This window comes from Haliotis asinina, chromosome 2 (genome assembly GCF_037392515.1).
Source record: "Haliotis asinina isolate JCU_RB_2024 chromosome 2, JCU_Hal_asi_v2, whole genome shotgun sequence".
In the NCBI taxonomy this organism is placed as follows: domain Eukaryota; kingdom Metazoa; phylum Mollusca; class Gastropoda; order Lepetellida; family Haliotidae; genus Haliotis; species Haliotis asinina.
The window spans coordinates 56,006,440-56,012,440 of NC_090281.1; positions in this window are offsets into that span (position 1 = coordinate 56,006,440).

Genomic DNA, 6,001 nt, shown 5'->3' on the forward strand with positions numbered 1-6,001 from the left:
AGTGTGTCCGATGTGTCCAACTTTCTGGTATTGCTTCGAATGGAGAAACGGTGGCTATAACGGATCTGAACTGTCGACACCGAGGGAACCTCGGATACAATCTAGGGTTGGAAGAGGGTGGCATGGATGTAAACGATGATGAGGAAAGCGACGTTGATGACGAATATCCTTTCAGTAAAACTGATTTGTTTGTTTGACGTGTTAGAAACCCCACTGATGATGGCGCAAGCGATGTCGAGTGCGATGGACTGACTCGTCTCAACCAGCGACCATATATTATATGGTCTCAGTTTGACCCCATAGTTCTCATGACCAATTTTTAAACATTTCAAAGTTTACAAGAGTTATATTAGGGTTCGTATGCGTTATGATTCATTGTATAGTCATTGCAATATACGTGGAAGTAATATCAAAAGATTCCCTTCACTTATTGTCTTATTATTTTTTATTCCTTTTGATTGGAACTTTTAACAATTTCAGAGTAAAAGCCCAAGTTTACGAATCAAAGTTTACTTGTCAAAAAACATATTTTCCGTATAGAAACCCTGGGCTTGCTTTAAGAAAACCCCGGTAAATAAATAAATATTGTGATAAGATTAAAGGTATTGCGATCCGGTCAGTAAGCAAGTATAATTTAGGTACATGGAAAAGTAAGTCAGTCATTCAAGCGGTAAATGATTATCTTATTCATATACGCACAATATCTCAGTTTCGATGACGTACAGATAGTGTGAAAATCACATTCACGAATGACTGATTGTGCCAAATCAGTATTAATGATGGCCTCGAGCTGGCCAAGCTGAAATCAACGAAATGAGCCAACGAGATGAAATCAACGAGATTTTGATCATCGTTAGAATTGTATTAAATTCAGTCTCAGTAAACTTAGTCCCAGTGTTAATCGTTACACTCCACCACTGAGTCTAACAAACTCAAGTAGAAGGTCGCGCCAGGTAACCTTTGAACAACCTATGACCGTCCAATCAAACGCGAGACGGTCAAATAGATTTAACCAATCAGACAATCAGCTACTACTTAAGGATCGGAGGGACTTACAAAATATTCAGGTTACTGACACCGATCTCTCCACAATCAAAATTCCGCATATAACACAGTTATATGACCTGTAGTATATACACTTTGAAGGTTCTGTTGACATGGTTACCATAAGCTAATATTTCCGCAAGATGACAGCCTTGAATATTGCCAAAACACTATTTTCAGCGTTTGTTTACTCAACGTTGTCATGGTTGTAGCGTGCGTCGTCCGCCTCACCCGGAAGCGAGCATACGCTAAATAGCATTCCGAATCGTTCGAGTACGAACCTTTTCTGATACCTTTTCAAAGGGTATGTGCGAGTGTCCACTTTAGCGATTTGGTCAGCTGTGCTCTGATTGGTCAATCTCAAAGGTTACCTCCCATACGGTTTTGTTAGACTCAGTAGTGGAGTGTAACGAAATGTACTGAGGCTAAGTTTACTTAGACAGTTTTAAATTTTAAATCTGAAACAATACCGAAGCTAATTATGTTTTTAGTTTTATTTCTTGCTGTTTTTGCTGAGAGTTTATTTATTTATGTTGAAATATATGGGTTGGGATCATCTCAGTCTTATTTTGTGTGTGTGTGTGTGTGTGTGTGTGTGTGTGTGTGTGTGTGTGTGTGTGTGTGTGTGTGTGTGTGTGTGTTTGCGTCTTTGTTTGTTTCGTTGGGTTTATTCTTATTAATTTAGTATTTAAATAGTATTTCTTTTTATTGGGGGCTGCGATAGAGGGGTGTTAATATACTACCGACAAGAAATAAGGGAACTAATGAAATAATAGCGAATTTGAAACTGCTTTAAATATCCACTAAATCAATTTCAGGCGTCAAGTTCAATATCTGGTGTGTCCACCATGTTGGGCAACACATTCACGGCACCTTGATGGCATGCTGTTAATCAATTTCCGGATGGTTGCCCGTGGTATTGCCCGCCATTCCTCATGGAGAGCTGCACCAAGCTGGGCCAGGTTGGCGGGTCCTGGGTCCCTGGCGTACACCCTTCGACCAAGAACGTCCCAGAGATGTTCAATTGGGGACAGGTCTGGGGACTTAGAGGGCCAGTGGTGAGCTGAAAGGGTGACACCCTTTAAAGGCCGTCTTGCTTTCAGACGAGCTTGATAGAGTCGGTTTTTAACGGTTGAAGTTGGAATGCGTCTTCCAGTGAGTGTGCGGAATTCTCTATTGATGGCAGGGGCCGATTTAAACCTATCGCGTAGAGCAATTAACGTAATGAGACGATCCTGTCGTGGTGTCGTTGATTTTGGTCTACCACGCCCAGGTCTCGTTGCAACCCCACCCGTTTGACGGTACTTATCCCACAGGCGTGAAATTACAATTTTTGATTTACCCATATGCCGGGCAACTTCACATAATGATGTCCCCCACTCTATCATCCCCACAATTCTCCATTTTGTTGCTTCACCGAGATACTGCCTCGGAGGCATTTCTGTCAGTAAGTGTCAATCGCTATTGCATTAGTGATTGCGACTTCTCCAGTACATTTACAGGAGTTAACTTCTGTATGCACGTGTAGCACGTGCTGGGCATGCATTATGCGAAATTCCATTGTCATTGGATGTTGCGTTTGGGAGATACGCCACGATAACTGACCCTGTCACAGTCAAAGTCATCTACATTCAATTTCTTGGTTCCCTTATTTTCTGTCGGTAGTATATTTGTATTGTTATTAGGCAGTGGGCGTCGTGATAGTCGTACTATCAAAATATGAGCCGCGAGCGAGGTGAACGTGATATAACAATATGAACGTTTGCGTTCATCTCACGAGTTTCAGTCTCGTGGGGCAGACACCTACTCACCTCGTAAATCCCGTATGACTCTTCACTTCTGTCATATTTACTCTTTATATCCTTATCTGAGCGGAATAAAGTTCACATAGAACAGATCTTGTGTTGCCACTTTCAACGTGGATGCAGATGAGGCTACAGTCGAAATAAAGGGAGGGTGAGTGAGTTTAGTTTTATGCCGCGCCCAGCAATGTTCCGGCTATAAGGCGACGGTCTGTAAATAATCGAGACAGGACAAGACAATCCAGTGATTAACATCATGTGCATCGATCTGCGCAACTGGGAACCAATGACGTGTCAACCAAGTCATCGAGCCTGACCAACCGATCCCCTTAGTCGCCTCTTACGACAAGCTTAGTCGCCTTTTAGGACAGGGATGGGTTGCTGGAGGCCTACTCTACCCTGGACCTTCACGGATCATAAAGGGAGAGTGTGGACTTGCCTTTCGTCGCACCTGTCTATTCAATTATCAAGGCTGGGGACACCAGATAAGGACTCAACATTTACTCGTATGGAAAATCGTTCCCCCTACCCCTTTTTCAAAATTGCTATTTAGATATATTTTGTTGTTGTTGTTGCTGCTGCTGCTGTTGATAATGATGATAAAACGGCTGATTCATCAACTTCCCAGCAGCATGGGTGGTTGTAACAATCCAGGCCTGTACACGACAACCATGTGATTGGTACCAAGGCAACCTATGTTTGCACGATTTCATTTAGAAAGAACGTGTAGCCCGAAGTATACCTACGCCACCTGTCCAGGTGATTGGGATACAGTGACGTGCGTCAACCAATTCACCTTACCATCTTACCACGTTATCTTGTAGCAAGCATGGGTTGCCAAGCACACCTGGAAACTTGACAGATATGATTTGCCCCATTCATATAAAACGAATATGTTTAGAGAGACTGCACGAAGATATGTAATTATGTTTCTTCTTCGTTGACACAAACTGTTTTGATGTGGACATCCAGCATGTCCGGCGGACAGGAAAGAGAGCGAGGATTTAGGATCCGCCTAAGAGAGTGTCTGTGCCAGTGAGTGAGTGAGTGAGTGAGGTTTCATGCAGTATTCCACCAGTATCACTCCTGGGGACGCCAGAAACATTGTACCCATGTGGAGAATCGAACCCGGGTCTTCGGCGTGACGGTGTGAGTCCGAATGTCAGATGGACAGACTTGACCAAGAAATACAAGAATGGAGACAGTATAATCCCTAATGCAACACTTTTTACATATGACCACCTTCTAAATTATATTGTGTAGACATATTAATGATGTCTGTAAATATTTACTTCAGGATTTGGTGTCCTTTATCTGATGTTATTAGCGACCCTAGTCTTTCTCACAGTCCGCGAACCACATCGTTTACCATACTGTCAAGCCCTCTCTGCAATGCTAACACCCAAACGCAGGCACGTCTAGATTTCCCAGATCCAGATTCCTGAATCTCCCAACTCACTCGGGTATGTTTGGTATTATCGAAATTATATATATTCAGGGACTTAGCGTTAGTCTTTATCGATCCACGCAAACGCCCAAGTTTATGACCCTCATCCATAACAAGAATATCTATTTGGGGGAAAGGGGCGTCTGCTCGCTCGATCACCGACCGCGTCATAACGCAAATGTTGAAATGTGTTACTTGTTGTTTCCGCGCCTGGCGCAATATGGTATTCATGTTGAATTGTGGGGTGTTAGATCAGTGGGCCAGCACAGACATTAATCCGAACTAGTTCAACGTACACAGTACAGCAACACGAACGTCGTTTCATTAGAGCAATAAACTTGAAGCCAACGTTGTGAGTTCAGTTTACACCGCTTTTAACAATATTCCAACAATATCACGGTAGGGAGGACACCAGGAATGAGTGTCACGCACTGTACCCATGTTATGAACAGAACCCTGGTCTCCGGCGTGACACCGACCCCTGCCATCTCTTGCGTTATATGTGACTGCTGAATGTCACGCTGTCGTGTGATCAGAGTCACTGGTGTGTTATTGTTCAGACTTTGGCCTGACGAACGAAAGCTTTAACCATTAAGCTATCCCTCATTTCACCTATCACACGTACATTGTGAGAAACCCGGATAGTCGAGTCTGAGACAGAGAATCCAGTGATCAACAGCATGATCGTCTATCGACGAAACTGGGATGCGCTGTCCAAATTCATCAGTGGAGATTTTGTCACAGTTAATCGTTCATCTGTTCTTCAACGCGTGATGAATTCGAACAGCTTCAGAGACACGTTGAGTGGACATGATTACGGACGTTAACGTGCACGTTTTGAGCCGTTTTCAGTTGTTTTAGTTTTCTCGTAGAAGGAGGAATTATGAATATTCATGATACACATAATTAGTTGATGGGCAGGTGGGTGTGGTGGTGGTGACGAAAGCGTCACGTCAGAGACCCGCACAATGTTTGGAGTCCCTTTTTCATGACCCTATCGTGGTATTGCTGGATTGTTGCTAAAAGCGGCGTTAAACGAAACTCCCTCACTATGCTAACGAACCTACAGGAGTTACCGTCAACTTAACTCTGCGACTGCCTTACATTGGTGTTAAATTCAAAGGGTTACAATCGTTCTATTATTACGACTGTCGTAAGTCTATATAAGTTATGATTGATTTCTAGTTCAGGGACCAGGTAGTTAGTTTCCCAGATGAATATTCCTTCACGGCCTAATGTAGCACTGACTCGACTTACCCACGACCGATATTCACTGTTATTGATCTGAACAGAAGACTTGGTCTTAACGTTAGATACACATATGCCGTTTGGATGTAGCAATGTTAACCATGGGGAAGGGTTAAAAAATTACAACATAAATATATTATCATACTGACTCCATGACAGCAGAAGCCCTGCAAAAGTGCACCATTCGTGAAGGCCTTGCAGTGAGTGAGTGAGTGAGTGAGTGAGTTTACTTTTACGCAGCACTCAGATATATTCTAGATATATAGCGGCATTCTGTAAATAATCGAGTCTGGACAAGACAGTCCAGAGTCAAAACGGCATGAGCACCGATCTACGCAAGTGGGATAAGCGATGACATGTATCAACCAAGTCAGCAAGCATCCTGTTGGTCGCCTCTGAAACACGGGCTCCTGAAGATCAATTCTTACCCGGACCTTCACTGGTCTCGTGGAGTTTAGAG